Consider the following 12674-nt stretch of genomic DNA (forward strand, 5'->3'; position numbering starts at 1 on the left):
ATTGTGAATTCGGTAAGTACATCATTACCGCAATACTAACCGCAAAAGCGCGGAACGAATCCTGTGCATATGGTAGCGTCGTTACGTATGAATCAGCCGCCGTGAGAGGTAGTATACTTAAGCAAACCTGAGTGAATAAAGAATTTTACATACTTCGACTATGGTATGGGCCAGAGTGCTGCATTGGAGTTAAATCGCTCGCTTGAACTCGGTCGAGTGTCGCACCCTCGAGTGAGATACGATCGGTCGTGATACGCTCGTAATAAATAGAAGCACAGTACAAGGTCATCTCACCGACATGTCTTATCTTGTATGGAAGGCGACAGATAAGATACACATATGTTTTGCTCACACGGTAAAAATAAGGCTTTATTTTCTGTGTTTATAACAAACGTTTAATGGAACAGTCGATGAAACGTACCAAAAAAGGAACATGAAGTTATAAATAAAATATCATGAAAAACTTCGATATACAGTTTTTATTGCTAATTAATAATTATTCAATATTTGATTTACCACATATATAATATGATAGGTCTATATATAGTGTTCCACCTATATAATGCGACAATGTGGAAACGTTTTACAAAATATTGTTGATATAGCAGTAGATTAATAACAATATTAGTACAGAGATAACGTCACAGAAAATATAATAAAACGAATAATCATGCTGCACAACTGTTACAGACGCAAATATTGATACACTAATTATTATAGTTTATTATTATTATTATTATTATTATTATTATTACTAGAAAACTTGATACGGTTCTTGCATTATCGTGATTGTGTTCTCCGTTTATAATAATTACATTTACATCCAATAACATCTATCAGATATGGCAAAAAAAAGTCATTCTTGTGTGGGGGGGGGGAAGAAAAAAAACAAGAAACATTTACCTACAACATTTATATTACATTTTAAAGCAAGTTTTGTAGTTGTACTATGGAGAAGTTAGTTAAACACTGCAAAGTTTTGAAATGATAAACATCTATGATGTTGAATAATTCTGAGGGAAAAATTGTTCCGGGGCCGGGTATCGAACCCGGGACCTTTGGTTTAACGTACCAACGCTCTACCAACTGAGCTACCCGGGAACTCTACCAGACACCGATCCAATTTTTCCCTCTATATCCACAGACCTCAATGTGGGCTGAAAACCGTCAAGCAACCAAAGTTGAGTGCACACTAACTCTGTGTGACTTAAATTGTGGCTTTCTGTTAACGAACAGTGACGTGTATTATGCAAATCAAGGTTTCAGGTATAACTTCCTGTAAAGTTGATTTGAATAACTCTGAGGGAAAAATTGTTCCGGGGCCGGGTTCCGGGTTCGATACCTGGCCCCAAAACAATTTTTCCCTCAGAATTATTCAAATCAACTTTACAGGAAGTTATACCTGAAAGCGTGATTTGCATCTATGATGTTACTACACAGTTCATCACTGTGACAAGAACGAATGTCTAACGCTCGGCTTATACCGTTCGAGGATTTATCGCTCGTGACAATTTTACCCATCATGCATGTGCGCTACCTATCGGATAATTCTATGAACTACTTGGCGCTCGAGCGAAAACGTCCGATGCAGACCTCTGGTATGGACAAAGAATAAGGCGGGTTTTAAGACTGTGTGAAAATTATGGTAATGCGTTCTTTTCTAGTCAATGAAATTACAGTAATTTCTGTCTGTTGTTAATGCGATGGACTTTATTGCCATACATAGAGGACGGAGTACCAATTCGAAATTATAGACACTGTGTTGTATTGATTCTAGACTTAGTTGAGAAGGCATATAGGTGTGATTTTAGGCACAGTTCCACTCAGGACTTCACACATATACATCCCCTGGAAAACAGTTAAAGTTATGAATGATTATCTAAGACATCCTGGCAACAGATGCATTTTTGCTGTTATCAATATTCAATTTAAACTAGTGGCTTGTGCAGCAAGTGCTGCAAACTGAGTTCATTAGACGTTCAAATAAAAATTTTTCAGACTTATTTTCAATTAAGAATACCAGACATTTTGAAAGTTATTTGCTTCCGTAATGATGAAACATATTCCCTTTGAATGGTTTTTTTATGTCAAATATTTTTTCTTGAACCCATCCACCTTCAGTCTATGAGTTTCAACGTGAAAACGCAAGCAATAACAATGTCAGGACGAACAGTGGGTTTTTCATGGGGGAGTAAAGCAATAGCTATTTCAGGTCATTGTGAATTGTAGGTGAAAGTTAAAAAAAATGTCAGGTTTTCTGTGCTTTCGAACAATAGACATAGCATCTTGGTATAACTGCTGCATGTAGAGCTTGAAATGTAGAGGGTAAAATCATTGTATCCTGTTAAGAGGTCTTACTGAAATGATCGGGAGACTACATAATTTTGTAGGCTTCTTATTTTATCAGTAAGTAATACACTTTTAGCATCCCACCATAACCGTGATACACGTTCACGGCATAACCATGTTCTATCAATTCCATTCCATCAAACATCTCTCTACTCTGCTTCCTTCACAATACATACAGCCCGTTCCTGGAATTCCTTGTCACAGGAAATCAGGAGCAGTCGGAGTCTAAAATCTTTTAAGCACACTCTGCTTAGAAATGCTTTTAATGAACAGAACTAGACTTGCGGAAGTTTCTAAGTAGTCTTAAATGACCAAGTTGTTATTTTTTTCTCCTCTCTCTTCTTCTTTTTTTTTTTCTCTTTTCTTTTTTTATTATCCTGATATATTTCTTAATCATTTGTGTTTGTATGCCATTTAGTACGAATTTGCTAATCAACATTTTTTGTCTTGTAACTCACATGAATTCTCCTATTAGTATATTAACTGTATAATATATCTCAAGTGAATTAATCGTCGTATTTATCTTGGGTATTTTAGGTCTTATAAATTGTGTGTTTGTGTGTGTGTGTGTGTGTGTGAGTGAGTGTGTATATTCCCCTTTATGTTATGTAACTGATTTTGATTATGTGTAATTTTCTACTTTATTTTATATATTATATAACCGATGTTGACTATTTGTAATTTTATTTTATGTAACTGATCTTTTCTATTGTAATTTTCTACTATATTTTATGTAATTTCTAAGGTATTTTCTTTTGTGTTGTTTTGTAATCAAATTTTGTATTTCATGTATATTATTGAAACCTGGTTGAGTGGAAGAGAAGGCCTCATGGCCTTAACTCTGCCAGGCAAAATAAAACAACTGTAATTTTTGCGCTCTCTCGAGCCAATACCGAAGAGAATGGCACATATACATATCTAGGGGAACTAGGCCTAAAATGACATACCTTAAGGAAATCTTGAAAAAAATATGTATTCTTACCAAATTTGTTTTGGTCAATTATATATAACTAATACTACAACATTAACACATATATTAAGATCAACAGAAAGTGGAAAATACTGACAATCTTTAACGGAAAGGTATGTTTGAAAATAGACTAACTATGTCATTTTACCTTAGTTACTAGGGTAAAATGACATAGTTTAAAAAAAATTGTTCTCTTAGATACACTTGCACATTCATTGTGTGCTCATGAGAAACATTTCTTGCACTGTAGCCATGTTTCTTCTGGTTTATATTGGCTGTAAAATTCATTGCAGTACAGACAAGGTGCATCGTTCTCAACATCACCATCGAAGTCACTCTCTTCATCTTGGTCCCCATTGCTTACATCAAACTGAAGCTGTGTTTATCCTCTCTTTGCTGAACACCTTTCTTCTACAGCTCTTCTTTCAGCTTCCTTTAATTTTAATTGGTTAATAAAAGAGATGCTCGATTTAGGACCCTTCATGTGTTCTCTTTCTTCTCGCCACAGATCTAGTGCCAGAGGGAATCGGGGAGATCTCTTGCTGTGTCACATGAGGTGAAGGCCTCGTTTGTGACGTTTCCGCTGCTGGAGCAGTTGTTGGTGATGGCTCTATCATATGTTCTTTTGCATTCCTTTTTGTTGAACTGCTCTTCTATGTTGCACCCTTTGGCCCATCTGTAGGGACTGTATTCGTTAGAGGTCTGTCTGTGGGCGATGCAGGACTAAATAAGTGATCAGGAAATATCTCCGAATTGAGTGGAGAAATTCTTGTTGAAGAAAATCCACCCAATGCATTGGTGATGGTTGCAGCTTTTCCATACACTTCAGAAAATAAGTCCGCAATTCGAAACTGTGTTATCACCCATTCAGGATGGTTCCTCAGCCTCTTTGTAACGGCCTGATCATATGTTTTCAAAGGCCCGAAGAAAGAGACATCAAGTGGCTGGAGTCGGTGGGTGCAGTGACGAGGGAAGGCTAACATGACGTGTAATCACTGACGCCAACTTCTGTGCACTATAGAGCTGTAAATGCAAACTTATCTTACAATATTTTCCACAAAAGCGCTTTTTGATGAAGTAGGTGCAAGTAAACTTCAGATTCGCAAAGCCTAGCTCATTCATAAGAGGATAAATCAGAGTAACAAAATTCAGTGCATATACAAATTGAAAATATATTTATTTTCGGAACTTTAGGGTTTTATATATTTTAAAGAAATACCCATCTTACCTATTTAAAATCAGTTAGCTTTACGAAAAATTCAGTCGAGCAATGAGAAAGATGCCTATATATATTACATAATTTCACAGAAGTAATCACTAATCAGCCATTTTAAACAAATTTGACACCAATTTTGCAAATCGCTATCGCCCGTACTATATGGCTTCTCATTTCCAGTCAGAATCATGCACTTGGGTACAAGTAGGTGGTATGTCATTTTACCCGGAATGAAGAAGAATAAGTAGTGCTAGTACGACCTAACCTCTTCATGAATTTGGATATTGTAATGCTTTCTATAGAGGGAAATATTCATGTTTTCAGTCATGAACATTATTTCACCAATATCTGAAGCTTAAAAGAACAAAAATGCATAACATACCTCAACAATATTATATCGTCTTGCACTTTTTTCCTTTAGTTCACCAAAAAGCGCCTTCGCTTACTGAAATTTGGATGTAACCACTGTTTCCAGCGTCTGTGCTCTATAGAGCTGTAAATTCAAACTCAGCTCACAGTGTTTTCACAAAATACATAGTATGTCATTTTACCCAAATATGTCATTTTAGGCCTAACTCCCCTAAACCACACCGCCATTAAGTATATGAAAAAGACCCAACCCCACTTGATTAATAACTATAAAAATATTTGATTTTTAATAACAATATTATTGTCTTACATAAGTTTTGTACACACTACATAGCCGCCACACGTAACTACTGAGGTGGAACCATGCTTCGTCACAATAAAAAATTAAGGTGGGGTCAAGTAGGCCATCATACACTGACTGTTGAAATCATATGCAAAACTTAAGTCTGCTCTGATAATCGGGATCCGTCAAACTCCGAACTACACGAATTTTTAAGGTTTTAATTTTAATTGTTTCGTACGGTACCTCAGTAAATTATAGAAATGAAAATCTAACTTAAGATATTCTCCACATCTACTTACATAACCCCAAAACTTTTCACTTTCATATCATCAATATAGCATTAATATGTGTAATTAATGAAAAATAGTCATATCATGGCATTAACTATAATATCATTTCATTTCTAACGGTAATAAAGTCATCAAACCACCTCACGTTTTGTAGATTTCAATATCCAATACACAGCTGTGCTCAGAAAATTACACACCGCAGAATCAGAGCTGTAAATTATTTTTAGCAAGTCTTGAAGTTTTTAATAATCAATTTAATTTGAGCTCTAAATAATATGTCAGCAATCCTGAAAGTCATAGCATCCGTGTAATAGCCTATTGTTTATTGTAGTGTTTTATACTGAAATGCAATTAGTTCTCAAAACTGACGAAAGATGGATTTTTGAAAATAGAAAAATTATGTAGGAAAACTAACGCTTCACTGAAAGTTATTATTTTTCTGAAAAACTTTGGGTTCCAAGCTTCAAAATGAAGGGTCATTTATTAAAATCCGTCCAGCCATTTTCCCGTAATTTCCATTATCAGTTCAAATTATATATATATATAATTTTTTATTTATTTTATTAGGTTATTTTACGACGCTTTATCAACATCTTTGGTTATTTAGCGTCTGAATGAGATGAAGGTGATAATGCCGGTGAAATGAGTCCGGGGTCCACCACCGAAAGCTACCCAGCATTTGCTCATATTGGGTTGAGGGAAAACCCCGGAAAAAACCTCACCCAGGTAACCTGCCCCGACCGGGAATCGAACCCTGGCCACCTGGTTTCGCGGCCAGATGCGCTGACCTTTACTCCACAGGTGTGGACTATATATATATAAAGATTTCCAGATTCCGTGTTACAAACTTGGAATTCTCTTGATGGTTTTGCATGAATTTCTTGCATTTCTGTATAAATTGAAACACGGGCATGTGAATTATCACTTCATATTTTTTTCTCTATCCAGAAAGAATTCTCAAATGGGAATATGTTCTAAATATAGTCAAAGCTATTTAAATGTAATATGAAAATACGTTTGAAAGCTGTGCCAGATTCAATTTGCCCCAAGACCTGAATAGCCATTGAGCGTATATTTACGACTTTATCAACAATGGCCCTCTACTATGTACATTACGGATGGAAAATAGAGTTTCCGCAGATCCTATACGCTCTCATTTATTTTTATACGAACGATAAAGCTGTCCATTGAAAAGCAGATGGCTATTATACGTAATGCTAATCAAAGTTCCCTTGCGAGGCTGCAGTGGAAGGGCTCGCTATCTGGCGGACACTCTCTGATGTGGGCAGATATAATTGCTGATTCGGCGCAATCGTTCATTCGCCAATTCACTCAATTTTCTACCTCAATAAATCCAATAATTTCAACTAATTGTGTAAACCATTCTGCTCGCCTTCACAAATGAACAACACAACCCACTCCTAGGCTATAATTACAACGGGGCGACAAACAAATAGGCTATATAAATGTGAAAAGCAAAGCTCAATGTTTTATTTCTGCTAATAAAACTATAAAACTATGAGGGAAAGAAGACAGAGGACGGACACTGGAAAGTTTTCTTTTCTCGATCGTACTATCAGGGACTGGAATGCTTTACCTGCAGACTTACTAACGGCTTTACCAACAACCAAAAACGTATTTAAAAATAGGCTTAAGGACTTTACTAATAGATGGTAATTATACACAGTATGTAAAAGATGTAAATGATATTTTGTTTAAATTATATAAGTTAGGTCAGATGCAACAGTGTTCATGAGTAGAATAGTTATATACAATAAAAGTAATTTGATACAGTTGTATGAACACTTTTTAATGATTGAATAAAATTAATAAAATCGGTTAAAAACCATACATGTTTCGGAGGAATGCTCCTCCATCTTCAGTGGTAGTACCACGACTGTAACAAGAACATAAATTGTGTAAAGCTCGTGGTTGATAATAAAATTTTTACAAAGATACATAATTTAAAAATCAACAATTGTTAAAAATAAAATGACCTAAATGTTGTAGAGTTCGCATGCATATTATAAACTTAAATACAAGATAATTAAAATAATTATTTAAAATTTTTTAAATGCAATGTCTAATCGTAAAAATATATGTATTAAGTACAAAATGATTAACCAGAGAATAAATAATTAGTGTATGATGTTGAAATTAACAAAAAGTAATGTAAAAATATCAAGATTATTAAAAATGAAAAAAAAAAAAAAATGTGACAAACCTAAGTATTAATTATTTCAAAGTGTTTGGTAATTGAGATTAGTGATAAAATTAGAATACGAAAATTGACTTTTAAGATGTCTTAAACTATACTACCTAGGTAAAACTTGTGTTTATGTTAATAAATACAATGAAAGCTAAGTGGGAAGAATGGACAGAATTACAATCAAGATGTTGAACTCACCGCTGGTGTGGATGTACGACCGCGTAATGTAGCTTAAGGAAGACTGATTACAGTAAAGAACATGACGCAGATTGCGTGACCAATACTACGTTGATCGTTTCCTGTCTAACTCGGAAGTGATGTAAAGATCAAAAAGGATGTTATTATCATATATAGCCTTATCGTTTAAATTTTTAGGGTTAACCAGTTTATCTTTATAAATTTCAATTGATTCCAAAATGTTTAATAATTTTCCTTTCCTGTTAGTGTGCAAGATATCCATATCAGAATTAATGTCTGTGAAAAAATGTTGATTATTAAATATATGTTCACTAAAGGCTGAATACGAGACTTCATGAGAAATATTTTTATTTCTTTGTATCTTATATTAAAGTTACGGCCTGTTTGACCTATATATGTGGCCTCGGGTTCTGGAAATTGACACATTAATTTATAAACACCTGAAGTATTAAATTTGTCGAAGTTACTTGTGGGATATTTATTAAACAAGGTTTTGCCTAAAGAATTGTTTGTTTTATACGCTATGTTAAATTTAAGCTTTTTGAAAATGGAAGCAATATTATGAACATGTGGGTTAGTGTAAACGAAACTAACGTAATCCTTTCGCTCTTTGTTGTTTGAGAGATGGGTATAATTTTTTAGTTGTTTTTTTCGATTGGTCTGATAAATGATTTTGTCTACTATTTTCCTATTGTAGCCATTATCTAATGCTACAGAATAAATTATGCCTATTTTGTTATTGAAGTGTTGTATCAGTGAAGAATTATGTTGTGTCAGTGAAGTGTGTTGTGTCAGTAAAGAATTATGTTGTGTCAGTGAAGTGTGTTGTGTCAGTGAAACGTGTTCCTGTCAGGGAAGCTTTATAGTTTATAGTGGCAGTCCAAAGTATTTGAACAGTGAAATGTTTTTGAAGTGTTAGTGAAATCAGGATAGAATCAGTGAAATGTGTCGTAGTTCCAGTGCAGTGAGTGAGTTGACAGTGATATGAGTGTAATGTGGAAAGGTACTTGTGCAGATATGAACATATCGTACTCGTGGGTTTTAGTTCGAACTTAGATTTAAGATACAAATTAGATTTATTTTAAATGTTATTTTAAGTGATCGTGCTTCATTTAATTTAGGATATTCCGTATTATTATTATTATTATTATTATTATTGTTAGTATTAATTATTTGTATTCATTATTGGTATTATTATTAACTGTACTTTAATTAATAAGTTTATTATTGTCATTATTGAGTGTAATTAGTTACCACTGCCACCGGGTATATACCCATTGCAGTGTGAATACATACATACATACATACATACATACATACATACATACATACATACATACATACATACATACATACATACATACATACATACATACATACATACATACATAGTACGTCTAATTTGATTTGTTTGCTTTTCTTCAGGTGTATTTTTCAGAGAATTAAGAATATTCACCACAAATGAATGTGCAATGACTTTACAAGTGACAATTGGAAATAACGCTTACGAGGTGACGAGATTTAAGAAGTACGCGGTAAGCACTCCAATAATAATTACACACAGAACTGCGAAACAAGTAAACGACAAATTTAGATTTGCTACGAAAAGACGTAACTGCAACTTAAAGAGACATTAAAGAAACAGATTCTATTAACACCTGAAGTAATATAAGGAATTGCAGTTGCAAAGTTTAAACGCCAATGCTGGATAATAAAATACCAGTAGATCAGCCGTGGCCAGAACGTGACTCGCGAGACATTGTGGCTCGCAGTGATAGCTGTGCTTGCTTCTAACCTCCGCCAACTCCCACCCTCTCTCTCACTGGAGTCAAACTCTGTTACATTTGTATTTGTCTCTGACCTGCGAGTGGCATATGTCTCTCTCGAAACCATGCACGAAACTTCCAAGTAGGATGGGAGGACGCATTTTTTTGCTGTCAATATGATTAGAATATTAAATGTATGATTTGTTCACAAGTATTACGAGGAAAACGGTTGTATAAAATAAAACGGCATTATACTACAGGTTACTGATGAAACATTAAAAGGTTAAGTATCATCATCATCATCATCATCATCATCATCATCATCATCACCTCTATACGTCGACCCTTTTTCAGCAGATGTACGAATAATGCGATTAGCTCTTCAATTTGAACTCACTGATTTACTATGTGATGTGAAATGAAAGCTAGATGTAAGGACTTGACAAATGTTGAACTTTCAAATCTTTGCCAAAAAATAAATATCCGAAGCTTCGTTCTTTCGCTTGCTCTGTTGAAGCCATGTTCGCTACAACTTACGTTTGTGAAAAATTATCTTCAAAAATTAAAATAGTAAAAACCAAATTTAGATCACGACTGACAGATACCTTCGTGATCAACTACGACTGGCAGTAAGTGACATAATTCCTGATTTTGAAACTTTGTCGCAGAGACATTCTGAAGACAGTTAATTTTATGTTGTGATATTGATCATTTATTGTTCATTTCTTTCTTCGTTACACGTACTAAACATAGTTTGTAACCTTGTACTGTATAAAATTATATTTAAGTGCTTGACGTAAAGAAAATGAAAATCCGTTAATAAGTCAGACAGTTGCTTCACTTCCCCTTCGGGTGTCCGTCTCCATCCATAAGTGATATGCACGTTGCAGGTTACACAGGCTCGGCGCACGATTACATTTTCGCCACCGCTGCAGTAGATGATACGAACCTGTGCAACGGTTGGAGCAACCAGATCGGGTCGTCGGGTATTACAGATAGTCTATATTACCAACACGAGTGAAGAAATAGAATTGAATGTCCAAGGAAAACTGATCATTTAATTTGACACAAATCATCGTTTTTATTGTGACTGCTTTCTTAAATAGTTACTGATATTTAAGTGGTGACACATTTTTAAAATATTGGCAGAATTTTTTATTTCAGATTAAAATAGGCATTAAAAAAACACATGTTTTAAATAAGTAAGCCTAATTATAGAGGTTTTAAAATGTTGGCAGATATTTTTTTATTATTTCAGATTTGCACCAAAGGGGAAGTCTATAACTGAAACTAGATTGATATATTTCAGTATTATTTGTATTTATCCTGGTAATAATGAACAGTTTGACTCGTAGACACTTTGTTTTTCAGGATTAACTTCCCATGATTGTATGAGAAAATTTGAAGAGAACGTCAGGATGTAGATCTTCGGCTCCCCTCCTCCCAATAATACATAACACAATATCAATACGGCGGGTGCTGTCGTCTGCGATACAACGAACTTTTTTGTTGATTTTTGAGTTTGTTATTTTTTATTTCCTGATTATTATTTGCTTATACAGGGACATCATTTTATTTTTACTTCAATTTTTATTGTACCTGAGATTTTGAATGTACTTCACTCCCACCCCTTCTACTAGTAAACTTCCAACCGTTCACGACACAGAGCCGAGGGCGCGTAAGCAGTACTGAGTTAGTGAGTACAGTACGTTTCAGAAATATGTTCGCGTTTTCCAGTGACGAAAGAGCTTTTCGTACGGGTACTGTCGTCCGTTTCTCTATGTCGCATCCTGGTTTCCCCCACCTGCTTCTGTTCGCCCCTTTGTAAAGTCTAGTAGCTGGGCTATCTTAGCTCTTTTCTGAAAACATTAATTTCTGTTAGGAATTGAACGTCTACGTAATATTATTCAAGTGTTTAAAATAACTTAAATAAAAGGGCCTCCTTAAGTAATTAACTGTCACGTGATTTCCCCCCCCCCCAATTTCTTCAAACCCTGCAACAAAACACTTGAACGGACAGTAGATAGCATTTCTGAGTGATTTTATCTTTTCGGATCGGGCAGAAGTGAAGATTGAATTTACAGTACGTAAGGTATTCTTTTATAGAGTAGGTACAGAATTATTTCAACATGAGTTACTCGTACGAAGGACGAAACTGGTAATTGGAATTAGGTACAATAGTCTATAGTGCGATAATATGCACAAAAGAACTGAAGCCTGTATCGAAATGAACGGCCACCATTTTCTAAAATGTGTTTAAATATCCATATTATGATTATTTTTCAATTTCACTTCATTCTCTATATAGTACGCTAATATGCTGTAACAGTACAATATACACTGCATAATTAATACTTCCGAATGGATAGCTCAATTCGTGTGTAAAACACTCATTGTTAATACAGTACTGTATTTTGATTAAACAAAAACCTAATGAAAATTATCAAACTCAAAATTGCGATATTTCCTAGTTTACATAAATGAACTACTTTTCTTCCCTCCTATATCTAGTAAAGTGATTTGTATTTTACGCCAGTATCATCGAACTCCGTCGTGGAAAGAGTAGCAAACGGTGTTTCCTGTTTCAATCGTTAATAGAAAGGTATAGCCAGGTTAATATTAAAAATGTTAGTAAAAATAAAATGATGTCCCTGTATAAGTTGTGTTATCTCTCGCTAAGAGGTTTTATATTTTTAATTTACGCTCGACCATGCCGAAATATAATAATTATACACCTGGTAGCAATCCTTTAATGCATGTCATTAAAGTACACCTATTCATTAAAGTTCAGGTTTTCGATTAATCTCGTATGTGCAATCGAAAGACAACTAGCAAAACGTCACGCAGGCTGGAAATCCAATATTGTCGCAGAAGGTTATGTTCTCTTACTATAATAATTAGCGTAATTGTAAATAATATTCAGACAAATTCAATTTCTCATCTCATTTTTCAATGTCGAATTCAATTTCAAGCTTATATCAAGATTAATTTTTATCTTATTCTCTGGATTATATCAAGGTGGTC

At 34.5% G+C, this 12674-nt stretch overlaps 1 protein-coding gene and 1 non-coding gene across 5 annotated transcripts in view; both read right to left on the reverse strand.

Annotated features, from left to right (window-relative positions):
* The window catches only part of wry (weary), a 1511805-nt gene that overhangs the window by 384732 nt on the left and 1114399 nt on the right, over positions 1 to 12674 (reverse strand). The window lies entirely within an intron of this gene.
* On the reverse strand, positions 1029 to 1101 carry TRNAN-GUU (transfer RNA asparagine (anticodon GUU)). Its single transcript has one exon. It is a non-coding gene; the product is annotated as a tRNA-Asn (tRNA).

The sequence above is a fragment of the Periplaneta americana genome, chromosome 15 (assembly GCF_040183065.1).
Source record: "Periplaneta americana isolate PAMFEO1 chromosome 15, P.americana_PAMFEO1_priV1, whole genome shotgun sequence".
NCBI classification, from domain to species: Eukaryota; Metazoa; Arthropoda; class Insecta; order Blattodea; family Blattidae; genus Periplaneta; species Periplaneta americana.